Genomic DNA, 27056 nt, shown 5'->3' on the forward strand with positions numbered 1-27056 from the left:
AATTCAGGTACATTGTCTCTTTGTTCTCACTGTTTTTTTTTTTTTTTAATTATTATTATTATGCTTTAAGTTCTAGGGTACATGTGCATAATGTGCAGGTTTGTTACATATGTATACTTGTGCCATGTTGGTGTACTGCACCCATCAACTCGTCAGCACCCATCAACTCGTCATTTACATCAGGTATAACTCCCAATGCAATCCCTCCCCCCTTCCCCCTCCCCATGATAGGCCCCGGTGTGTGATTTTCCCCTTCCCGAGTCCAAGTGTTCTCATTGGTTTTAAAGAACTTTTTTATTTCTGCCTTAATTTTGTTATTTACCCACTAGTCATTGAGAACCAGGTTCAATTTCCATGTAGTTGTGCTGTTTTGTGTGAGTTTCTTACTCCTGAGTTCTAATTTGATTGCACTGTCATCTGAGAGACTGTTTATTATGATTTCTGTTCTTTTGCATTTGCTGAGGAGTGTTTTACTTCCAATTATGTGGTCGATTTTAGAATAAATGAGAAGATGTATATTCTACTGATTTGGGGTGGAGAGTTCTATAGATGTCTATTAGGTCTGCTTGGTCCAGAGCTGAGTTCAAGACCTGAATACCTTTGTTAAATTTCTGTCTCATTCTGACATTGGGATGTTAAAGTCTCCCATGATCATTTTGTGGGAGTCTAAGTCTCTTTGTAGGTCTCAAAGAATTTGCTTTATGAACCTGGATACTCCTGTATTGGGGGCATACATTTTTAGGATTGTTAGCCCTTCTTGCGGTGTGGATCCCTTTACCATTATGTAACGCCCTTCTTTGTCTTTTTTGATATTTGTTGGTTTAAAGTCTGTTTTATCAGAGACTAGGATTGCAACCTCTGCCTTTTGTTGTTGTTGTTGTTGTTGTTTTGCTTTCCATTTGTTTGGTAAATATTCTTCCATTCCTTTAATTTGAGCCTATGTTGGTCTTTGCATGAGAGATGGGTCTCCTGAATATAACACACCAGTTAGTCTTGACTGTATTCAATTAGCCAGGCTGTGTCTTTTAATTGGGACATTTAGCCCATTTACATTTAGCACTAACATAGTTATGTGTATATTTGATCCTGTCATTGTGATGCTAGCTGGTTATTTTGCACATTAGTTGAAGCAGTTTCTTCATAGTGTCATTGGTGTTTATGTTTTGGTGTGTTTTTGCAGTGCCTGGTACCAGTTTTTCCTTTTCATATTTAGTGCTTCCTTCAGGTGTTCTTCCCCTCCTTGTAGGGCAGGTCAAAAGCAAGCAATGGAGAAAGGATTCCCTATTTAATAAATGATGTTGGGAAAACAAGCTAGCCATATATAGAAAACACAAACTGAATTCCTTCCTTACAGCTTAAACAAAAATTAACTCAAGATGGATTAAAGACTTACACATAAAACCCAAAACCATAAAAACCCAAGAAGAAAACCTGAGCAATACCATTCAAGACAGAGGCATAGGCAAAGACTTCATGACTAAAACACCAAAAGCAATTGCAATTAAAGCCAAAATTAACAAATGGAATCTAATTAAACTTAAAGACCTTCTGCTCAACAAAAGAAACTAGCATCAGAGTGAACAGAAAGCCTACAGAATGGGAGAAAAAATTTGCAATGTGTCATGAAAAAGGCTCATCATCACTGGTCATTACAGAAATGCAAATGAAAACCACAATGAGATATCATCCCATGCCAATAAGAATGGTGATCATTAAAAAGTCAGGAAACGACAGATGCTGGCAAGTATGCGGAGAATTAGGAATGCTTTTACACTGTTGGTGGGAATGTAAATTAGTCCAACTGTTGTGGAAGCCAGTGTGGAAATTCCTCAAGGATCTAGAACTAGAAATACCATTTGACCCAGCAATCCCATAACTGCTTATATACCCAAAGGATTATAAATCATTCTAGTATAAAGACACATGCACAGGTATTTTCATTGCAGCACTGTTTACAATAGGAAAGACTTGGAACCAACCCAAATGCCCAGCAATGATAGACTGGATAAAGAAAATGTGGTATATAAACACTACGGAATACTATGCAACCATAAAAAATGAGTTCATGTCTTTTGCAGGGACATGGATGAAGCTAAAAGCCATCATTCTCAGCAAACTAACACAGGAACAGAAAACCAAACACCACATATTCTCACTCATAGGTAGGAGCTGAACAATGAGAACACGTGGACACAGGGAGGGGAACATCACACACTGAGACCTGTCGGGGGTATGGGGGGAAAGGGGAGGGAGAGGATCAGGACAAATATCTAATGCATGTAGGGCTTAAAACCTAGATGACAGGTTGATAGGTGTGGCAAACCACCATGGCATATGTATACCTATGTAACAAACCTACACATTCTGCACATGAAGCCCAGAACTTACAGTAAAATAGAATAAAATAAAATAAAATAAAATAAAAAATAAAGTCACACTGTATGACATAGTTACAATTATTATGTTTCCATTTTTAAAAAATAAAATTTTTTAAAAAGTAAAGAAGATCAAAATGGAACTGATAGAACTGAAAAACTCACTTCAAGAATTTTAGAACACAACCCAAGTCCTAGGGAAGAATCAACAAATCTGAAGGAAGAATCTCAGATTTCCAAGACAGGTTTTCTGAAATAACTTAGGCAAAAGTAAAGAAAAACAACAAACAAAAATGAACAAAACCGGCTGCCGCTGCCGCCGCCGCCGCGCCGCGGCTTGAGGGCGGGAGGCTGGGGGAGGGTAGCGGACCCGGCGCCGCCGCCATGTTGGGTCTGAAGCGGCTGCTGTAGGTGTCGACGGAGCTACCGGGCGTGCGGAGCGGGCGACAGCGGCGTGGGATCTGCCTCTCTGCGAGCAGCCGGGAGCGGCGGCGGCGGCGCCATGAGCGGGGGCACCCCTTACATCGGCAGCAAGATCAGCCTCATCTCCAAGGCGGAGATCCGCTACGAGGGCATCCTCTACACCATCGACACCGAAAACTCCACCGTAGCCCTTGCCAAAGTTCGATCCTTTGGTACAGAAGACAGACCGACAGATCGTCCAATACCACCTCGAGATGAAGTCTTTGAATACATTATATTCCGTGGGAGTGACATTAAAGACCTTACTGTTTGTGAGCCACCAAAACCACAGTGTTCTTTGCCTCAAGACCCAGCTATGGTTCAGTCCTCACTAGGCTCATCGACTTCTTCATTCCAGTCCATGGGTTCTTACGGGCCTTTCGGCAGGATGCCCACATACAGTCAGTTCAGTCCAAGTTCCTTAGTTGGGCAGCAGTTTGGTGCTGTTGGTGTTGCTGGAAACTCTTTGACGTCCTTTGGAACAGAAACATCAAACAGTGGTACCTTACCCCAAAGTAGTGCGGTTGGTTCTGCCTTTACACAGGATTCAAGATCTCTAAAAACACAGTTATCTCAAGGTCGTTCAAGCCCTCAGTTAGACCCTTTGAGAAAAAGCCCAACCATGGAACAAGCATGCAGACCGCCTCTGCCCACTTACCTGTGCCAGCACCTGTTGGGAGAAGGAGTCCTGTATCAACCAGGCCTTTGCCATCTACCAGCCAAAAAGCAATAGAGAATCAGGAGCACAGGCGAGCTGAAGTACACAAAGTTTCAAGGCCAGAAAATGAGCAACTCAGAAATGATAACAAGAGACAAGTAGCTCCAGGTGCTCCTTCAGCTCCAAGGAGAGGGCGTGGGGGTCATCGGGGTGGCAGGGGAAGATTTGGTATTCGGCGAGATGGGCCAATGAAATTTGAGAAAGACTTTGACTTTGAAAGTGCAAATGCACCATTCAACAAGGAAGAGATTGACAGAGAGTTTCATAATAAACTTAAATTAAAAGAAGATAAACTTGAGAAACAGGAGAAGCCTGTAAATGGTGAAGATAAAGGAGACTCAGGAGTTGATACCCAAAACAGTGAAGGAAATGCTGATGAAGAAGATCCACTTGGACCTAATTGCTATTATGACAAAACTAAATCCTTCTTTGATAATATTTCTTGTGATGACAATAGAGAACGAAGACCAACCTGGGCTGAAGAAAGAAGATTAAATGCTGAAACATTTGGAATCCCACTTTGTCCAAATCGTGGCCATGGGGGATACAGAGGCAGAGGAGGTCTTGGTTTCCGTGGTGGCAGAGGACGTGTTGGTGGCAGAGGTGGTACCTTCACTGCCCCTCGAGGATTTCGAGGTGGATTCAGAGGAGGTCGTGGGGGCCGGGAGTTTGCAGATTTTGAATATAGGAAAGACAACAAAGTTGCTGCATAGTCTACAAACAAGTCTCTGAAAATAGGTGAATTTCTAGCTCTTCATGGTCCTGAAAATTGATTTCAGTCTTTGCGAAGAATGAAGAAGTGAATTCGCTGTACATTTGTCACCAGCACTGGGTTTTTGTTTTTTGTTTGTTTTTCTGCTTAATTTCAAAGATAAAATGCAGTTACTTTTGGGGGTGGAAGGCTCATCTTAAAACATGAGCATTAAATCTATTTGGAATAGCAAAAAAAAAAAAAAAAAAAAAAATGAACAAAACCTCTGAGAAATATGGAATTATGTAAAGAGACCAAATCTATGAAAATTGGCATTCCTGAAAAACAGGGAGAGAAATCAAGCAACTTGAGAATATCGTCCATGGGAATTTTACTACCCTCACTAGACAGGCCAACATTTAAATTTAGAAAAATGCAGATCTCCCCAGTGAAATACTACACAAGAAGAACATCCCCAAGACAAATAGTCATCAGATTCCCCAAGGTGGAAATGAAAGAAAAAATGTTAAAGGCAGCTAGAGAGAAGGGTCAGGTTACCTAAAAAAGAAAACTCATCAGGCTAACAGTGGACTTTTCAGCAGAAATCTTACAAGCCAGAAAAGATTGGGGGGTCTATATTCAGCATTAATAACAACAAAAAATTACAACCAAGAATTTTATATCCAGCTAAACTAAGCTTCACAAGTGAAGAAGAGATCAGAGTCTTTTCAGACCAGGAAGGGCTCAGGGAATTTGTTACCAGCAAAATTGCCCTATAAGAGGCCCCTAAAAGAGTTCTATATATGAAGAGATCATTACCTGACACTACAAAAACACAATTATGTACGTAAAACAAAACTGGCTAAAGATACAATGACGGGATCAAACCTGCACATATCGATACTAACATTGAATGTCAATGGGCTAAATGCCCGAATTAAAATGCACAGAGTGGTAAATTGTATAGAGAAGCAAAACCCAAAGTTATGCTTTCTTCGTAAGACTCATCTCATATGCAATGACACACATAGGCTTAAAGTGAAGAAACGGAGATCAATTTACCAAACAAGTGGAAAACAGGAAAAGACAGAGGTTGTTATTCTAATTTCAGACAAAGCAGATGATAAACCAACAAAAGCAATAAAGAGAAGAGCATTACATATTGTTATAAGGGTTAATTCAACAAGAAGACCTTTCTTAAATATGCATGCATCCAACATAGGTGCACTCAGATTCAGAATGGAAGTTCTTAGATACCTGGGAATAAACTTAAATGTCCAAAAATTATAGTGGGAAACTTCAACACCCTACTGACACTATTAGATCATTGAAGCAGGAAACAAGCAAATATATTTGGGACTTGAACGTGACACTTGACCAAATGCAACCAATAGACATCTACAGGAGGAAGAGCAAGATGGCAAAATAGAAAACTCTACCAATTGTTCCTCTGCAAAGACACCAGGTTAACAACTATCTATATGCAGAAAAAAAAAAAAAAAAAGAAAAAGAAAAAAGAAAGAAAAGAAACTTCATAAGAACAAAAAATCAGGTGAACACTCATAGTACCTGGTTTTGACCTTATATTGCTGAAAGAGGCACTGAAGAGATAGGAAAAAAAAAAAAAAATCCCGCTCAATTGTGGACGCCACACCTTCCCCACCCCCAGAAGTGGTGACCTGTTGGGGAAGCATCTCTGGGCAGTGGGGGAAGCAGAACCTGGAAATTGTAAGGCACTGAACTCACTGGTGCTCTGTTAGAGCAGAAAGAAAAGCCAGACCAAACTCAGCTGATGCCTGCCCACAGAGAGAGCATTTAAATCAGCCCCAGCAAGAGGGGAATCACCAATCCAAGCTATCTGAACATAAGTGTCTGCCATACTGACCACTGAGGGTCAAAGTGCTCTTGGTCACTAAGTAAACTTGAAAAGTATTCTAGGCTATAAGGACTACTGCATGTATTAGGCAAGTCCTAGGACTGAAATTGGCCCAGACACAGTGGAATGGGGAGAACACTTGACATACTAAGACACCAGCTGGGGCAGCCAAGAGAGTACTGGCATTACCCTCCTCTAACTCCAGCTTTACAGCTCAGGGCTCCAAAAGAGACCCCTTTTTCCACTCCAAAATTGACCCCTTCCTTATGCTTGAGGAGAGAAGAGGGAATAGTAGGGAGAACTTTGTCTTGCATCTAGGATACCAGTTCAGTCACAGCAGTATAGGGCACTGGTGAGAATAATGAGGCCCCCATTCCAGGCCCTAGTTCCCAGACGACATTGCTAGTCACACTCTGGGCAAGAAATAAACCTGCTGCCTTGAAGGGAATGCCCGTATCCTAGAAGCATTCATCACCTGCTAACTGAAGAGCCTTTGGACCCTGAATAACCATCAGCAATAACCAGGTATTAAAACATCAGCCTTGGTAAGCCTCTGTGGGTTGCTGGCCTCAGGTACCAACACAGTCACAGAGGGGCAGAACACAAAGTGGAAACTTGCATTCCCCCATTCCAGAACTTGACTTTTTGATGGCATTTCTGGACCTACCCTGGGCTAGAGGGCTGCTCACTGCCCTGAATGAGTCCCGGGCAAGGCAGCAGTCACCCAAGCTGACTTAAGAAACCTTTGGCCTGAAGGGAACATCAGTGGTAGTCTGGAAGTAGTCCTCATTGACTGGGATGGTGATGGCTACTTAGCGAGGCTCTTCTGATTTTGCGAAGTAGAGGAAAGAGTAGGAAGAACTGCCTTTTGTGGTTTGAGTGCCAGCTTAGCCACAGTACAACAGGATACCAGACAGAATTCTAAGGTTTTTGGCTCTAGTCACTGACTCCCTGATTGCACTTCTGGAACCACCCAGGGCCTGGTGGACCTTGTCACCCTGGAAGGAAAAACATAATCCTGGCTGGCATTGTCTTTTGTTGATTGTAGAGCCCTAGCAACTTAAGTGAACATAGGCAGTAGCCAGGAAGTGCTTAGAGCAGTCCTAGGTAAAGACCCAGAACCATACTGGCTTCAGGTCTGACCCAGCACACTCACAGTGGTGGTCACCAAAGAAATGCCCTCACTTTTAGGTGACTCAGCACAGAAAAAAGACTTCATTTGTTTAGGAAAAAGTAAGAGAACAATAGTCTCTCCCTAATAATCCAGAGAATTCTCACAGATTTTGTCCAAGATCATCAAAGGGTCTGCAAGAAACACAGTGTTATTGGTCTTGTGGTGCCCCCTAAAGCAGACACGGTTTAGATCACAAAACAGAAATCGTTTTAAATATCAAAAAAAAGCCTTCCCAATGAAGACAGCCACAAATAAACCCATACAATAAAGCGTACAAAAAGTATCTAAATCTTCAATACTCAGGCACTGAAAAACGTCTACAAACATCAACACCATCCAGGAAAACATGACCTCACCAAATAAACTAAATAAGGAACAAAAAAATCCAATCCTGGGGAGATAGAGATATGTGACATTTCAGAAAGAGAATTCAAAATAGTTGTTTTGAGGAAACTCAAAGAAATTCAAGGTAACAGAGAGAAGGAATTCAGAATTATATCTGATACATTGAAAAAGATTGAAATAATCAAAAAGAGTCAAGCAGAAGTTCTGGAGCTGAACAGTGCAACTAACATACTGAAGAATACATCAGAGTTATTTAATAACAAATTGGATCAGGCAGAAGAAAGAATTAGTGAGCTAAAAAAATAGGTTATTTTCAAATACACAGTCAAAGATAAAAGAAAAAAGAATAGAAAAACAATAAAGCACAAACGAGATATAGAAAATCACCTCAAAAAGGCAAATTTAAAACTTATTTGCCTTAAAAATGAGGTAGAGAAAGACATAGGGGTAGAAAATTAATTCAAATATATAATAACAGAGCAATACCTAAACCTAGAGAAAGATATCAGTGTCCAAGTCCAAGGAGGTTTTAGAACATCAAGGAGATTTAACCCAAACAACACTACCTCAAGGCATTTAATAATTGAACTCCCAAATATCGAGTATAAAGAAAGGATCCTAAAAGCAACAAGAGAAAAGAAACAAATAACATACAATGGAGCTCCAGTAAGGTTGACAACAGCCTTTTTAGTGGAAACCTTACAGACTAGGAGAGTAGAACGACGTATTTAAAGTGCTGAAGGAGGCTGGGTGTGGTGACTCAGGCCTGTAATTCCAGTACTTTGGGAGGCTGACACAGGTGGACCACCTGAGGACAGGAGTTCAAGACCAACCTGGTCAACATGGCAAAACCCCGTCTCCACTTAAAAGAAAAAAAAAAAATAAGCTAGACGTGGTCACAGGCACCTGTAATCCCAGCTACTATGGAGGCTGAGACATGAGAATCACTTAAACCCAGGAAGCAGAGGTTGCAGTAAACTGAGATCACACCGCTACACCCCAGCCTGGGTGACAGAGCAAGACTCCATTTCATTAAGTAAGTAAATAAATAAATAAATAAAGCACTGATGGGAAAAAAAAAAAAAAAAAAAAAAAAAAACTCCCCTAGAATATTATTATATCTGATGTATTTACTGCTGAATTCTATCAAACATTTTAAGAACCAGGACCAATCCTAATCAAACTATTCTGAAAAATAGAGGAGGATAGAATACTTCCAAACTCATTCTAAGAGGCTTCAGCATTAAGCTGGTACCAAAAGAAGACAAAGATACATCAAAAAAAGAAAACTACAGGCCAATATATCTGGTAAATATTGATGCAAACTTTCTCAACAAAATGCTAGAAAACCAAGTTCAACAATACATTACAAAATCATTCATTAGGTATATCTCCTAATGCTATCCCTCTTGGCACATGTATACATATGTAACAAACCTGCGTGTTGTGCACATGTACCCTAGAACTTAAAGTATAATAATAAAAAAATAATAACAACAACAAAAAAGGAAAATCATTCATTACTACCAAGTGGGATCTACCCCTAAGACACAAGTGTGTATGCACAAATCAATCAATGTGACATATTTTATGAACAGAATGCAGGATTAAAACTATGTGAACATTTCAATTGATGCTGCAAAAGCATTTGATAAAATTCTGCATCCATTCATGATAAAAACCCTAAAAACATAGGTATAGAAGGAACATACTTCAACATAGCAAAATCCGTGTAAGACAAACCCACAGCTAGTATCATACTAAATGGGGAAAAACGGAAATCCTTTCCTCTGATATCTGAAACACAACAAAGATGCCCACTTTTACTATTAGTTTACTATTACTCAGTATAGTACTGAAAGTCTTAGCTAGAGCAATTAGACAAGATAAAAGATAAAAGGCTTCCAAACTGAAATAGAAGAATTAAAATTATCCTTGTTTGAAGATGATTTAATTTTATATTTGAAAAATATAAAATTCAAAAGTTTTCTGGACTTCACAAGAACACTGTTAGAACTGATTAACAAATTCAGAAAAGTTGCAGGATACAAAACCAACATACAAAAATCAGTAGCATTTCTATACACCAACAGTGAACAATCTGCAATAGAAATAAGAAATATAATTCCATTTGGGGGCGGAGCAAGATGGTCGAAGAGGAAAAGCTCCAGTCTCCAACTCCCAGCACGAGCGACACAGAAGACCGGTGATTTCTGCATTTTCAACCGAGGTACTGGGTTCATCTCACTCGGGAGTGCCGGACAATCACTGATGGTCAGCTGCTGCAGCCCGACCAGCCAGAGCTGAAGCAGGGCGAGGCATCGCCTCACCTGGGAAGCTCAAGGGGGAAGGGAATCCCTTTTCCTAGCCAGGGGAACTGAGACACACAACACCTGGAAAATCGGGTAACTCCCACCGCAATACTGCGCTTTAAGGAAACAGGCACACGAGGAGATTATATCCCACACCTGACTGGGAGGGTCCCACGCCCACGGAGCATCCCTCATTGCTAGCACAGCAGTCTGTGATCTACCAGCAAGGCAGCAGCGAGGCTGGGGGAGGGGCACCGCCATTGCTGAGGCTTAAGTAGGTAAACAAAGCCGATGGGAAGCTCGAACTGGGTGGAGCTCACAGCAGCTCAAGGAAACCTGCCTGTCTCTGTAGACTCCACCTCTGGGGATAGGGCACAGTAAACAATAAAAAACGCAGCAGAAACCTCTGCAGACGCAAACAACTCTGTCTGACAGCTTTGAAGAGAGCAGTGGATCTCCCAAAACGGAGGTTGAGATCTGAGAAGGGACAGACTGCCTGCTCAAGTGGGTCCCTGACCCCTGAGTAGCCTAACTGGGAGTCATCTCCCACTAGGGGCAGTCTGACACCCCACACCTCACAGGGTGGAGTACACCCCTGAGAGGAAGCTTCCAAAGCAAGAATCAAACAGATACACTCGCTGTTCAGAAATATTCTATCTTCTGCAGCCTCTGCTGCTGATACCCAGGCAAACAGGGTCTGGAGTGGACCTCAAGCAATCTCCAACAGACCTACAGCTGAGGGTCCTGACTGTTAGAAGGAAAACTATCAAACAGGAAGGACACCTACATCAAAACCCCATCAGTACATCACCATCATCAAAGACTAGAGGCAGATAAAACCACAAAGATGGGGAAAAAGCAGGGCAGAAAAGCTGGAAATTCAAAAAGTAAGAGCGCATCTCCCCCGGCAAAGGAGCGCAGCTCATCGCCAGCAACGGATCAAAGCTGGACGGAGAATGACTTCGACGGGATGAGAGAAGAAGGCTTCAGTCCATCAAATTTCTCAGAGCTAAAGGAGGAATTACGTACCCAGCGCGAAGAAACTAAAAATCTTGAAAAAAAAGTGGAAGAATTGATGGCTAGAGTAATTAATGCAGAGAAGCTCATAAACGAAATGAAAGAGACGAAAACCATGACACAAGAAATACGTGACAAATGCACAAGCTTCAGTAACCGACTCGATCAACTGGAAGAAAGAATGTAAGCGATTGAGGATCAAATGAATGAAATGAAGCGAGAAGAGACACCAAAAGAAAAAAGAAGAAAAAGAAATGAACAAAGCCTGCAAGAAGTATGGGATTATGTAAAAAGACCAAATCTACGTCTGATTGGAGTGCCTGAAAGTGAGGGGGAAAATGGAACCAAGTTGGAAAACACTCTTCAGGATATCATCCAGGAGAACTTCCCCAACCTAGTAGGGCAGGCCAACATTCAAATCCAGGAAATACAGAGAACACCACAAAGATACTCCTCGAGAAGAGCAACTCCAAGACACATAATTGCCAGATTCACCAAAGTTGAAATGAAGGAAAAAATCTTAAGGGCAGCCAGAGGGAAAGGTCGGGTTACCCACAAAGGGAAGCCCATCAGACTAACAGCAGATCTCTCGGCAGAAACTCTTCAAGCCAGAAGAGAGTAGGGGCCAATATTCAACATTCTTAAAGAAAAGAATTTTAAACCCAGAATTTTATATCCAGCCAAACTAAGTTTCATAAGTGAAGGAGAAATAAAATCCTTTACAGATAAGCAAATGCTTAGAGATTTTGTCACCACTAGGCCTGCCTTACAAGAGACGCTGAAGGAAGCACTAAACATGGAAAGGAACAACCAGTACCAGCCATTGCAAAAACATGCCAAAATGTAAAGACCATCAAGGCTAGGAAGAAACTGCATCAACTAACGAGCAAAATAACCAGTTAATATCATAATGGCAGGATCAAGTTCACACATAACAATCTTAACCTTAAATGTAAATGGACTAAATGCTCCAATTAAAAGACACAGACTGGCAAACTGGATCAAGAGTCAAGACCCATCAGTCTGCTGTATTCAGGAGACCCATCTCACATGCAGAGACATACATAGGCTCAAAATAAAGGGATGGAGGAAGATTTACCAAGCAAATGGAGAACAAAAAAAAGTGGGGGTTGCAATACTAGTCTCTGATAAAACAGACTTTAAACCATCAAAGATCAAAAGAGACAAAGAAGGCCATTACATAATGGTAAAGGGATCAATTCAACAGGAAGAGATAACTATCCTAAATATATATGCACCCAATACAGGAGCACCCAGATTCATAAAGCAAGTCCTTAGAGACTTACAAAGAGACTTAGACTCCCATACAATAATAATGGGAGACTTCAACACTCCACTGTCAACATTAGACAGATCAACGAGACAGAAAGTTAACAAGGATATCCAGGAATTGAACTCATCTCTGCAGCAAGCAGACCTAATAGACATCTATAGAACTCTCCACCCCAAATCAACAGAATATACATTCCTCTCAGCACCACATCGTACTTACTCCAAAATGACCACGTAATTGGAAGTAAAGCACTCCTCAGCAAATGTACAAGAACAGAAATTATAACAAACTGCCTCTCAGACCACAGTGCAATCAAACTAGAACTCAGGACTAAGAAACTCAATCAAAACCGCTCAACTACATGGAAACTGAACAACCTGCTCCTGAATGACTACTGGGTACATAACGAAATGAAAGCAGAAATAAAGATGTTCTTTGAAACCAATGAGAACAAAGATACAACATACCAGAATCTCTGGGACACATTTAAAGCAGTGTGTAGAGGGAAATTTATAGCACTAAATGCCCACAAGAGAAAGCAGGAAAGATCTAAAATTGACACTCTAACATCGCAATTAAAAGAACTAGAGAAGCAAGAGCAAACACATTCGAAAGCTAGCAGAAGACAAGAAATAACTAAGATCAGAGCAGAACTGAAGGAGATAGAGACACAAAAATCCCTCCAAAAAATCAATGAATCCAGGAGTTGGTTTTTTGAAAAGATCAACAAAATTGACAGACCACTAGCAAGACTAATAAAGAAGAAAAGAGAGAAAAATCAAATCGACGCAATTAAAAATGATAAAGAGGATATCACCACCGACCCCACAGAAATACAAACTACCATCAGAGAATACTATAAACACCTCTACGCAAATAAACTGGAAAATCTAGAAGAAATGGATAATTTCCTGGACACTTACACTCTTCCAAGACTAAACCAGGAAGAAGTTGAATCCCTGAATAGACCCATACCAGGCTCTGAAATTGAGGCAATAATTAATAGCCTACCAACCAAAAAAAGTCCAGGAGCAGATGGATTCACAGCTGAATTCTACCAGAGGTACAAGGAGGAGCTGGTACCATTCCTTCTGAAACTATTCCAATCAATAGAAAAAGAAGGAATCCTCCCTAACTCATTTTATGAGGCCAACATCATCCTGATACCAAAGCCTGGCAGAGACACAACAAAAAAAGAGAATTTTAGACCAATATCCCTGATGAACATCAATGCAAAAATCCTCAATAAAATACTGGCAAACCGGATTCAGCAACACATCAAAAAGCTTATCCACCATGATCAAGTGGGCTTCATCCCTGGGATGCAAGGCTGGTTCAACATTCACAAATCAATAAACATAATCCAGCATATAAACAGAACCAAAGACAAGAACCACATCATTATCTCAATAGATGCAGAAAAGGCTTTTGACAAAATTCAACAGCCCTTCATGCTAAAAACGCTCAATAAATTCGGTATTGATGGAACGTACCTCAAAATAATAAGAGCTATTTATGACAAACCCACAGCCAATATCATACTGAATGGGCAAACACTGGAAAAATTCCCTTTGAGAACTGGCACAAGACAGGGATGCCCTCTCTCACCACTCCTATTCAACATAGTGTTGGAAGTTCTGGCTAGGGCAATCAGGCAAGAGAAAGAAATCAAGGGGATTCAGTTAGGAAAAGAAGAAGTCAAATTGTCCCTGTTTGCAGATGACATGATTGTATATTTAGAAAACCCCATTGTCTCAGCCCAAAATCTCCTTAAGCTGATAAGCAACTTCAGCAAAGTCTCAGGATACAAAATTAATGTGCAAAAATCACAAGCATTCTTATACACCAGTAACAGACAAACAGAGAGCCAAATCAGGAATGAACTTCCATTCACAATTGCTTCAAAGAGAATAAAATACCTAGGAATCCAACTTACAAGGGATGTAAAGGACCTCTTCAAGGAGAACTACAAACCACTGCTCAGTGAAATCAAAGAGGACACAAACAAATGGAAGAACATACCATGCTCATGGATAGGAAGAATCAATATCGTGAAAATGGCCATACTGCCCAAGGTAATTTATAGATTCAATGCCATCCCCATCAAGCTACCAATGAGCTTCTTCACAGAATTGGAAAAAACTGCTTTAAAGTTCATATGGAACCAAAAAAGAGCCCGCATCTCCAAGACAATCCTAAGTCAAAAGAACAAAGCTGGAGGCATCACGCTACCTGACTTCAAACTATACTACAAGGCTACAGTAACCAAAACAGCATGGTACTGGTACCAAAACAGAGATGTAGACCAATGGAACAGAACAGAGTCCTCAGAAATAATACCACACATCTACAGCCATCTGATCTTTGACAAACCTGAGAGAAACAAGAAATGGGGAAAGGATTCCCTATTTAATAAATGGTGCTGGGAAAATTGGCTAGCCATAAGTAGAAAGCTGAAACTGGATCCTCTCCTTACTCCTTATACGAAAATTAATTCAAGATGGATTAGAGACTTAAATGTTAGACCTAATACCATAAAAATCCTAGAGGAAAACCTAGGTAGTACCATTCAGGACATAGGCATGGGCAAAGACTTCATGTCTAAAACACCAAAAGCAATGGCAGCAAAAGCCAAAATTGACCAATGGGATCTCATTAAACTAAAGAGCTTCTGCACAGCAAAAGAAACTACCATCAGAGTGAACAGGCAACCTACACAATGGGAGAAAATTTTTGCAATCTACTCATCTGACAAAGGGCTAATATCCAGAACCTACAAAGAACTCCAACAAATTTACAAGAAAAAAACAAACAACCCCATCCAAAAGTGGGCAAAGGATATGAACAGACATTTCTCAAAAGAAGACATTCATACAGCCAACAGACACATGCAAAAATGCTCATCATCACTGGCCATCAGAGAAATGCAAATCAAAACCACAATGAGATACCATCTCACACCAGTTAGAATGGCGATCATTAAAAAGTCAGGAAACAACAGGTGCTGGAGAGGATGTGGAGAAATAGGAACACTTTTACACTGTTGGTGGGATTGTAAACTAGTTCAACCATTATGGAAAACAGTATGGCGATTCCTCAAGGATCTAGAACTAGATGTACCATATGACCCAGCCATCCCATTACTGGGTATATACCCACAGGATTATAAATTATGCTGCTATAAAGACACATGCACACGTATGTTTATTGCAGCACTGTTCACAATAGCAAAGACTTGGAATCAACCCAAATGTCCATCAGTGACAGATTGGATTAAGAAAATGTGGCACATATACACCATGGAATACTATGCAGCCATAAAAAAGGATGAGTTTGTGTCCTTTGTAGGGACATGGATGCAGCTGGAAACCATCATTCTTAGCAAACTATCACAAGAACAGAAAACCAAACACCGCATGTTCTCACTCATAGGTGGGAACTGAACAATGAGATCACTTGGACTCGGGAAGGAGAACATCACACACTGGGGCCTATCATGGGGAGGGGGGAGGGGGGAGGGATTGCATTGGGAGTTATACCTGATGTAAATGACGAGTTGATGGGTGCAGCACACCAACATGGCACAAGTATACATATGTAACAAGCCTGCACGTTGTGCACATGTACCCTACAACTTAAAGTATAATAATAATAAATAAATTAAAAAAAAAGAACTACAAAAGCAAGAGAAAATCAAACCCAAATTTAGTAAGAGACAATAAATAATAACCATCAGACCAGAAATCAATGGAATTGAAATAAAGACAATAATATAAAAAAATAATGAAGCAAGAAGTTGGCTGTTTAAAAAGTTAAACAAAATTGATAAACAGTTAGCCAGGCTAACGAATAAAAAAGTAAGAAGATCTAAGTAAGAAAAATCAAAAATAAAAAAGAACACATTGCAACTGATGTAGCAGAAATTCAAAGGATTATTAGTGGCTACTAAGAGCAACTATATGCCAATAAGATGGAAAATTGTGAAAAAAAATTGGACAAATTCCTGCAAATACAACCTCCTACTAGTCATTACATTAAGACTGAAGCAGGAAGCAATTCAAAACCTGAACAGACTAATAACAAATAATGATATAAAAACCGTAATTAAAAATAAAAACAAATTTACCTATAAAGAAATGCCCAGGACCCAACGACTTCACTGCTGAATTCTACCAAACAGTTAAAAAAGAACAAATCCCAATCCTACTCAAACTTTTCCATAAAAGAAGAGGAAAGTATGCTTCCAAACTCATTCTATGAGACCAGTATTACTCTGATACCAATACCAAAGACACGTGAAGAAAACTACACACCAATATCTCTGATGAGTATTTATGCAAACATCCTCCAGTAAATACTAGCAAACCAAATTTAACAATACATTACAAAGATTGTTCACCATGACCAAGTGGGAATTATCCTTAGGATGCAAGGATGGTTCAAAATATACACATTAATCAATGTTATACATCATATCAACAGAATAAATAATTAAAAACCACATGATTATTTCAGCTAATGCTGATGAAGCACTTGGTAAACTTAACATCTCTTCATGATACAAACCTTAAAAAATCTGTATATAGAAGGAAAATGCCTTAACATAATAAAAGTCAGATATGACAGACTCATAGCTACTATCATAGTGAATGGGGAAAACGGAAAGTCATTCCCCTAAGTTTGGGAACATGACAAGGAAGCTCACATTTACTCTTGTCATCCAACATATCCTGGAAGTCTTAGCTAGGGAAATCAGACAGGAGAAAGAAGTAAAAGACATTCAGATTGGAATGGAAAAATCAAATTATCCTTTTCTGTAAATGACCAGATTTTATATTTGGAAAAACCTCAAGACTATACACACACACACACACACACACACACACACACACACACACAAAACTATTTGAACTGATAAATTCAATAAAGTTGTAGGATACTAAATCAGTATACAAAAAATCAGTGGCATGTCTGTATTCCAACAATAATTAATCTGAAAAAAATAACAAAATAATCCCACTTAGAATATCCGCAAATAAATTTAAATACCTAAAAATTAACTAAAGAAGTAAAATTTTTCTTTTAAGAGTCTCAGTCTATCACCAGGCTGTAGTGCCGTGGCACAATCTCGGCTCACTGCAACCTCTACCTCCCCGGTTCAATCAATTCTCCTGCCTCAGCCTCCCAAGTAGCTGATACTACAGGCATGCACCACCACGCCCAGCTAATTTTTGTATTTTAATAGAGATGGGGTTTCACCATGTTGGCCAAGATGGTCTTGATCTCTTGACCTCATTAGCCACCCACCTTGGCCTCCCAAAGTGCTGGGATTACAGGTGTGAGCCACTATGCCTGGCCAAATATAATGAAAACTATAAAACACTGCTGAAAGAAATTCAAGATGACACCAAAAAATGGAAAAAAAAATTTTCATGTTCATGGATTGGAAGAATCAATATTGTTAAAAATTTCAATACTGCTCAGAGCAATCTGCACATTCAATGAAATGTCTATGAAAGTACTGATGACCTTCTGGACAGAAATAGAAAGAAAAATATCCTGAAGTTTATATAGAACCAAAAAAAGAAACAGAAGAGCCAGAACTATCCTAAGCAAAAAGAACAAAACTGGAGGAATCACATTAACTGACTTCAAATTATACTACAGTGCTATTGTAACCAAAACAGCATGGTAGTGGCACACAAACAGACACATGGAACAATGAAACAAAATAGAAAGCCCAGAAACAAATTCACACAGCTACAGTGAACTCATTTTCAACAAAGATGCCAAGAAGATATGCTGGGGAAACACAGTCTCTTCAATAAGAGACTGGGTGCTGGGAAAATGATGTCCATATGACAAAGAATAAAACTAAACCTCTATCTCTCACCATATATAAAAATCAAATCAAAATGGATTAAAGACTTAAATCTAAGACCTCAAAGTATGAAACTACTACAATATAACGTTGGGGGAAATCTCCAGGACATTGGTCTTGGCAAAAATTTCTTGAGCAGTATCCCGCAAACACAGGCAACCAAAGCAAAAATGAACAAATGAGATCACATTATGTTAAAAAGCTTCTGCACAGCAAAGGAAACAATCAACAAAGTGAAGAGACATCCCATGAAATGAGAGAAAATATTTAAACTACCATATGAGAAGGGATTAACAGTCAGCATATACAAGGAGCTCAAACATTCTATAAGAAAAAATGTGATAATCTGATCAAAAAATAGGCAAAAGGTTTGAATAGAAATTTCTCAGAATAAGACATACAAATGGCCAATAGGTATATGAAAAGGTGCTCAGCATCATCGATCATCGGGGAAATCCAAATCAAAACTACAATGAGCTATCTCATCCTAGTTAAAATGACTTATATTCAAAAGAAAGACAAAAAGAAAGGCTATAGAAAATCTGGACAAAGGGAAACGCTTGTACACTTTTGATGGGAGTATAAATTAGTATAACCTCTATAGAGAACAGTTTGGAGGTTCCTCAAAAAAACTAAAAATAGAGCTACCCTAAAATCCAGCAATCCCACTGCTGAGTATATACCCCAAAAAGGAAGTTAGTATATTAAAGAGATATCTTAACTCATATTTTATATAGCACTTTTTACAAGAATACACCCATACAATGGAATACTAATCAGCCGTAAAAACGAATGAGATCCTGTCATTTGCAATAACACAAATGGATATGGAGATCATTATATTAAGTAAAATAAGCCAGGCACAGAAAGACAAACATCATATGTTCTCACTTATTTGTGGGCTCTAAAAATCAAAACACTGCTGAAATCTGAAAATACCTGAGTCATCTTCTCTATGTCATTAGGCAAAACCTCATTGGAAAAAAACTGATTGGCCTCATACTTTTGGTGGGGGGACCATTTCAGCCTTCAGTGCCGCACTGCTTGTGTTTCTGACTAATGGAATAACAACTAGATTCCCAAAGTTATAGTTCATCTCCTTACAGGAGCTCTTTTGGAGACTTTGCTGGAGGCAGAAAGGCCAGTGGGAATCAATCATGCCTAATGTGTGTCTGGGCATGGTTGATTAGGATATCTGTCTGGTGCTTGAAAATACCCAACATCATTACACTTTGCATGTTTGAAATGTATGGCCACCTTCTCACCTTTCTACAGATCTGAAAGTTACTTCCTACCTGTTTGAGGCAGTAACTAGCCCCAGGATATGGCTTGTGGCGTAATTAAAATTGGTTTGGGTGAAAGTACTGGAAAGAGGCTTTGAAGTTCACTTTTTCTACCATCAGTCTGCAGGCAAAACTACTTTAGTGGCCAAGATTGGGCCATCATGATGTTAAACTTCAGAGTGGAAGTCCTGCTGTTTTTAGCACTGGACATTGTGTTGGGAAAGAGAGAACACAGTGACTAGGCAAACATCTGCTTATCATGAAGAATCTGGAAAATTTAAGGATTAAACATTAAACCCATTTTCAGCACTCCACCTCCATGTCAACTACCCAGGCCCCTTATACCACCCTAGGAAAACATTCCATAATATCTTGTTGGATATGAATTTATGAACTAATTTGTCTTAGATTATCAGACAAAGTGGGGAAGGAACTGGATCGAGAGTCAAGAGACATGGGTTCTTATCCTCCCTATATGGTTAATATACTTTGCAACTATAAGCAAATTACCTTTTCTCTTTTGTCCTTAGTCTCTTTTCTTGTGAAATGAGGGATTGAATTAGATATTCTTCCCTGGCTCTGAAATCCCACAAATATTTTCTTTAGTAAACTATCCCACTTTGGATAGTTACCTTTTAAAATGGATACAGGTGGTAATAGTTCATTCCCTATGGAAATTGGAAATGGTGAAGATTTTAGGCACCTGGATGAAAAGGTAGCATTCTACCTATGGGCAAAGTTCCTGGACTCCAATGACTGCAAATCGATACATTACTCTGGATAAATTGTGCATCTATCAGTGCTTCCCTCATGTCAGTGAAATCCAGCTTATTCATGAGGTTATATTGACAACTTTATTGTTTAGAGAAAAAGAAAAGGAATATTTGTTTGCATTAGTGGAAGTGGCTTTAGCTGATTGGGTCATCTTTGTTGATGAGAGATAATAGGCTTGAATGTCACTGATCTGTCAAAATTGTATTTCCAGAAGGACAGTTTCTAACTAAGTTTTGCATTTAATTGCAAATATAAAATGAATTTATTTTCTGACAGAACTGAACAAGAACTGCAATTAGGGAAGATGTTACATGGGAGTCTCTTACTGAGAGTAAGTTGTTCAAGTTCTGCCTTTAATAAGAGTATATCAGGCACAAAGCGGTTAAGCACAGTAGGTATGGGGGGATAGTTAATGGATGCAAAAATAGAGTGAGATAGAATGAATAAGATCTATCATTCGATAGCACAACAGGGTGACTACCATCAGCAATAATTTATTGCACATTTTAAAATGAATAAAAGTATAATTGGAATATTTGTAACACAAATAAAGGATCAGTGCTTGAAGTGATAGATACATCATTTACCCTGATGTGACTGTTATGTACTGTATGCTTGTGTCAATATATCTTATGTATCCCATACCTACTGTGCACCCACAAAAACTAAAAATAAAAACTTTTCAAAACATTAGTTGCTGCTATTCTAAGTTATTTGTTTTATTTGAAAATAAAATAAGGCAATAATTGTCTTTGCTTGAAGCCTGGGCTCTAGTTTTATACTAGTCATGGTCAAATCCTATCTGAGCAACTTCATAGCTGTATGGTTTTTGGAATATTGCTTAACCACTTTGTGCCTCAGTTTTCTCACCTGTAAAATGGAAATATTAGTTGTTACTTCACAGGATTATTGTGAGGATTAAATAAATTAACACATAAAAGTACTTAGAACAGTGTCCAACATGAAGTAAATATTTGATGCATGTTCACCACTTTAGTATCTTTATGTATTTCTCTGCATTGGATTTTGACTGTTGTGATCATTCACAGCTACCAAATCTGTCTGCAAACTGGCCCTACATGATGGCTAATGTGAAATTTCTAGATTGTTTTTTGGTTTGCAGTTTACTGTGGTTATGTGCAGCAGGGAAATAGTTCGGCTTGATTGCTTCCACCCACGTGGCCCACAGACCTAGCCTCCCTTCTTGCTTTCTTGCCCCAAACACAGAGGACGTGAAGAATACAGCCCTCCAACCCTCAGTTGCAGCTCTTGAGGGCAACTCTGGAGGATAACTGAGAGAGGCATATCTCAGAGCCAGTTAAGGGGTATGGAGTACTTGGCTGTTAATCGAAGGACAACAAGATGGTGCTCTTTAATCCTCTGTACCTCTGCACCTGCTGGTCACTCTACCTGGAAGACTGTTCCTCCCCACTTCAAACTACTTGGGTGTATCACCTCCACAGACACCTTCTATTCCCCTCTTACGCTCCTCTACATTACCATGGCCCCTTATACATAGCTCTAGTGTAGCACTTACTATCATACTGTATTGTACATATCCAGTTTTGTATGTCTTCCATTGTTTGGCATATAAAGACAGTGCACAGCAGTTGCACAAATAACAATACATACCACTTATTGAGAACTCACAAAGTTCTATGCGCTATTCTAAGTGTACTAGGTGTTCTTCCATGTATTAGTTTACAAATCATGAGCATTTTAGGAGGTGAGATTTGTGAGGTATAATTATTTCCACTTTAGAAATGAGGAAATTGAGGGTCAAAGAAGTTAGGTACCTTGCTTAAGGTTTTGAATAAGTGGCAACTCCACACTTTGAACACAGGAAAGCTCTGGAGCCCACACTTCTTATTTCTGAGCTGTGCTGTCTTTCATATGAATAAGCTCAGATGAAGGAGCAGGTATCAGAGAAGGTTAAACAGATGCTTAGGAGGGTGCTAACCCATGGATCCCTCAATATCTGAAGAAAGGCTATGTGGTTAGGTAATTATTGACTCCAGAAGCCTGAAATGTAGATTCAATCCTACTATAAAAATTCTGTATAACATTAGATAAGAAACTATGCCTTACTAAACCCCAACTTCTCATATATACCATATTATGAAAGAAACTGGACTAGATGACCTCTAAGGTGTCTTCTGACATGGATCTTCTCTAACTCAAATGCTGTTGTCCAGAAGCAAAGAAGTGATCCCTATGGCTTCTGGTGGCTGATTACTCCAAGAAAAAGTGAGAAATTTTTGCTGTCTTTGGGCCTCTAAAGAAATGTGTATGGCCATGGAGGAGATGCTAGGCTTCAGAAGGAAGGGCTTGAGTCATCTCCATCATGGTCTCCATCCCAAGGCTGCAGAAAGTTCTTTTGGCATCATAGCATCAATTGCTTCACAAACCCATGCAAAAGGCCTGAGCATCACTCCAATCATGGAAGAGCCATTGAAATGTTACTTTTTAAAATTTGTGTGCCTAGGATTTGGTGTTCCTTTCTCTTCCCTTTCCATGCTCTATAGTCCTGCTCATATTCAAGGGTTTGCCACAGGACAGAAGAAACTTAATAGATGGAGAGGATGGATAGTGAAAGATTTCTACTGTCAGAAAGATTCTGAAAGCTTATTTAGCAGGTAATACAGCACAAGCATTATACAAATGCAACAGTTCATTTTGTACCGTCTCTGACTAGTAGCTTTTTAATTTTTTTTTTTCATATTTCCAAAGACAGAGAGGACGATTTCTCTCAAAGTGGCTTATTTCATGAATGTAAAGCTCTGAGTTTTAGAAAATTCTTACTTAAGTTGAGATAAAGTCTGTCTCCCTGTGGCTTCCACCATTAGTGGTCCTAGCTCTGCTACATAGAGCTATCCAGAGTGAGACAGTTCCCTCTGTCTTGTAACAATTCTTCAAGAGTTTGAAGACAGAATTTATATCTATTTATTTCTTTTCATCTCCATCACAAACAGCTCCAGCTCCTCTAGCATCATTTTCATGTCATTTATAGCCCTCTTTCTTGCCTGTTCACTTATCTCTGAACATTCCCCAGAGCATTTGTTGTTGCCTTAACATCCATTGTGCAGAGATGAATAGGTAGCACATAAAGGTATTGATCAGTACAAAGAGAAGTAAGGTGGTCACCTCATTCATCTGGATGCCATATTTCTGTCAATGGCATCCACTTCCATTTGATAGTGGGGATGGCCCTGGTTCATAGATACCAAGGTTTTGTTGAACTTTTAAGAGAAGTGATGACTGTACCTAAGAGATCCTTTAAAAATCCCTATTTTTAAGCCTGTCTTAGTCCATTTGTGTTGTTAACAAAAGAATACTGGAGGCTTTCTAATATCTAAAGAGAATAGGTTTATTTGGCTCATGGCTATTCAGGCTGTACAAGAAGCATGGTGCTAGCATCTGATTCTGATGAGGGCTTCACGTTTTTTCCACTCATGGCAGTAGACGAAGGGGAGCCACTCTGTAGATCACACGGTGAGAAAGTAAGTAACAGGAGAGCTATCAGACTCTTTTAAATGACCAGCTCTGGCAGGAAATGATAGAGTGATAATTTGCCCATTACCATGAGGGCAGCACTAAGCCATTCATGAAGGATTCATCTCTATGACCCAAAAGTCTCCAATATGGCCCCACCTCGAACATTGTAGATCAAATTTCAACACACGATTTGGAGGCTCAAATATACAAACTAGTATTCTGCCCCTGGCCCCATAAACCCCATGTCCTACTCAAACACAAAATATACTAATTCTATCTCAATAATCACCGAAAGTCTTAATTTGTTTCAGCATTAATTCAAAAGACCAAAGAATAAAGTCTCATCCGAGATGAAAGGCAAGTTTGTTTTTACAACTGTGAGCCTATAAAATTAAATCAAGTTATTTACTTCCAAGATACAATGATGGAACAGACATTGGTAAACATTCCCATTCCAAAAGGGAGAGATTGGTCAAAAGACAGGATAACAGACCCCATGCAAGTCTGAACCTAGCAGGGCAGACAAAATAATCTCTTTTTACTCCATTTCTTGCATCCTGGACACACTGGGATCGTGTGAAGCCCTGTCCCCATGGCTTTGCTAGTTGCAGTCAAAATGGCTGTTTTCATGGTTTGGAGTCAGTACTTGCAGCTTTTCTAGGCTAGGGCGGAAAGCTTCTGGTGGATCTGTAATTCTGGGGTCTAGAAGGTGGTGACCATCCTCCCACAGACCCACTAGGCAGTATCCCAGTGGGGACTTTCAGCATGAGCATTAACCCTACATTTTTTCTTGTCATTACCTTAGTAGAGTCTCTCTGCAGGGTTTCTTCCTCCACAGGAGACTCCTGCCTATGCACTTAGGCTTTCCTATGCATCCTCTGAAATTTAGGTGGAAGCTGCAAAGCCTCCACCACTCTTGCATTCTGCATAACTGCAGACTTAACACTACGTGGTTGTCACCAAGACTTATGGCTTGCACCTTCCAGAAAGACAAGCCAAGCAGTACCTGGTGAAGTTTCAGCCATGGCTGGATCTGAAGTGGCTGACATTCAGGAAGCAGCATCCCAAGATAGCACAAACAGCAACACCTCAGGCCTGTCCCTCAAAACTATTCTGTCCTCCTAGGCTTCTGGGCCTGTGATGGTAGGGGCTGCCTCAAAGATTTCTGAAATCCTTGCAGGGCCTTTTCCTCACTGTCTTGACTACTAGAACCCAATTCTTTTTTATCTGTGCTAATGTATCTAGCAAGTGGTTGCTCCACAGGAGAGGAATCCACCTTTGGAAACACACTTTCCTTCTCTGCTACATGGCCAGCCTGAAAAATTTCCAGATTTTTATGTTTTGCTTCCTTTAAATTATAAATTCTAACATTAGGTCATTCCTTTGTTCCTGTTCAAAGCAGCCACACCATTTATTAAACACTTTGCTGCTTAGAAATGTCTTCCACAATATACCCTAAGTCATAATTCTTAAGTCTGACCTTTTATAAAGCCCTAAGGTATTGACACAATGCAATATAGTATATAGTTTACCTATATAATAAACCTGCTCATATATCCCTGAACCTAAAATACAAGTTAAAATAAAAATGTCCCTGCTTTTAATTCATTTTTTCTTTAACTTTTATTTTAAGTTCTGGAGTACACATAAAAGATGTGCAAGATTGTTGTATAGATAAATGTGTGCCATGATGGTTCTCTGCACAGATCCACCTAGGTATTAAGAACAGCATCCATTAAATATTCTTTCCGATGCTCTCCCTCCCCCCACCCCTGCCAAGAGGTCCCAGTGTGTGTTGTTCCCCTATATGACAATGTGTTTTCATCGTTCAGCTTCCAGTTATAAGTGAGAAAATGCAGCGTTTAGTTTTCTGTTCCTGCGTTAGTTTGCTGAGGATAATGGCTTCCACTTTTACCTATGTCCCTGCAAAGCACATGATTTCATTCTTTTTTGGCTACATATTATTCCATTGTGAATAAGTACCACATTTTCATTATCTAGTTTAACATTTATGAGTATTTGAGTTGATTTTGTGTCTTTGCTATTGTGGATAGTGCTACAATGAACATACATGTGGCATGTATCTTTATAATATAATTATTTATATTTATTTGGGTATATACCCAGTAATGGGATTGCTTGGTCAAATGGTATTTCTGCTTCTAGAGCTTTGAGAAATTGCCACACTGTCTTCCACAATGACTGAGTTAATTTACACTCATACCAAGAGTGTAAATGTGTTCCTTTTTCTCTGTAACCTCACCAGTATGTGTTTTTTGACTTTTTAATAATCATCATTCTCACTGGCATGAGATGGTATCTCATTGTGGTTTTTATTTGAATTTCTCTAATGATCAGTGATGTTAAGCTTTTTTTCATATGTTTGTTGACCTCATGAATGTCTTGTTTTGAGAAGTGTCTGTTCATGTCCTTTGCCCACTTTTTAATTTTTTTGTGTAAATTTGTTTAAGGTCCTTGTAGACTCTGGATATTAGACCTCTGTCATATGGATAGATTACTTGCTCTTGTTTTTTCTGGGCACACACCTAGCAGTGGAATTGCTGGATCATATAGTAATTGTTTTTGTTTCTTTTGTTTTTTGTAGCTGCCATTGTTTCCAACAATGCCTGCACAATTTAACAATCCTGTCAACATTGTACCAGGGTTCAATTTTTCCATGTCTTTGTCAACACTTATTATTTTCTCTTTTTTGATAAGGTGTGAGGTGATATTGCATTGTGGTTTTGATTTGCAGCTCCATTTCAGAACTTGTTATTGGTCTATTCAGGGATTTGACTTATTTTTGGTTTAGTGTTAGGAGGCCGTATGTGTCCAGGAATTTAGCCATTTCTTCTAGATTTTATAGCTTATTTGCATAGAGATGTTCATTGTATTCTGTGATAGTAGTTTGCATTTCTGTGGGATCAGTGGTGATATCCCCTTTATCGTTTTTCATTGTGTTTATTCTATTCTTCTATTCTTTTTTATTGGTCTGGTTAGCTGACTACTTTGTGAATCTTCTAAAAAAATCAGCTTCTGGATTCATCAATTTTTTGAAAGGTTTTTCGTGTCTCTATCTCCATTTCAGCTCTGATTTTAGTTATGTCTTGTCTTCTGCCAGCTTTTGAATTTGTTTGCTCTTGCTTCTCTTTTTTTTTCAATTCTGATGCTAGGGTGTTGATTTCAGATTTTTCCTGTTTTCTGAGGTGGGTCTGACTTGAGCACTCCTTGGTCTGCTGGTCTCTCCCAGGGCCCTAGCCTGGTCATCTCTGCTTACAAGGTTGCCTCGGGTGCCCCGGGGAACACAAAATAGCTTCTGTTCCAGTTGACTATGCCTGGCCAGTGCAGAGCCCCAGCAA

At 39.4% G+C, this 27056-nt stretch overlaps 1 protein-coding gene and 1 pseudogene across 1 annotated transcript in view; both read left to right on the top strand.

Moving 5' to 3' along the window:
- Window positions 1-27056, top strand: part of EDA2R (ectodysplasin A2 receptor) — a 205503-nt gene that overhangs the window by 67756 nt on the left and 110691 nt on the right. The gene's annotated exons all lie outside the window — the stretch shown is intronic.
- On the top strand, window positions 2699-4484 carry LOC103232103 (protein LSM14 homolog A pseudogene; annotated as a pseudogene).

The sequence above is a fragment of the Chlorocebus sabaeus genome, chromosome X (genome assembly GCF_047675955.1).
Source record: "Chlorocebus sabaeus isolate Y175 chromosome X, mChlSab1.0.hap1, whole genome shotgun sequence".
NCBI classification, from domain to species: Eukaryota; Metazoa; Chordata; class Mammalia; order Primates; family Cercopithecidae; genus Chlorocebus; species Chlorocebus sabaeus.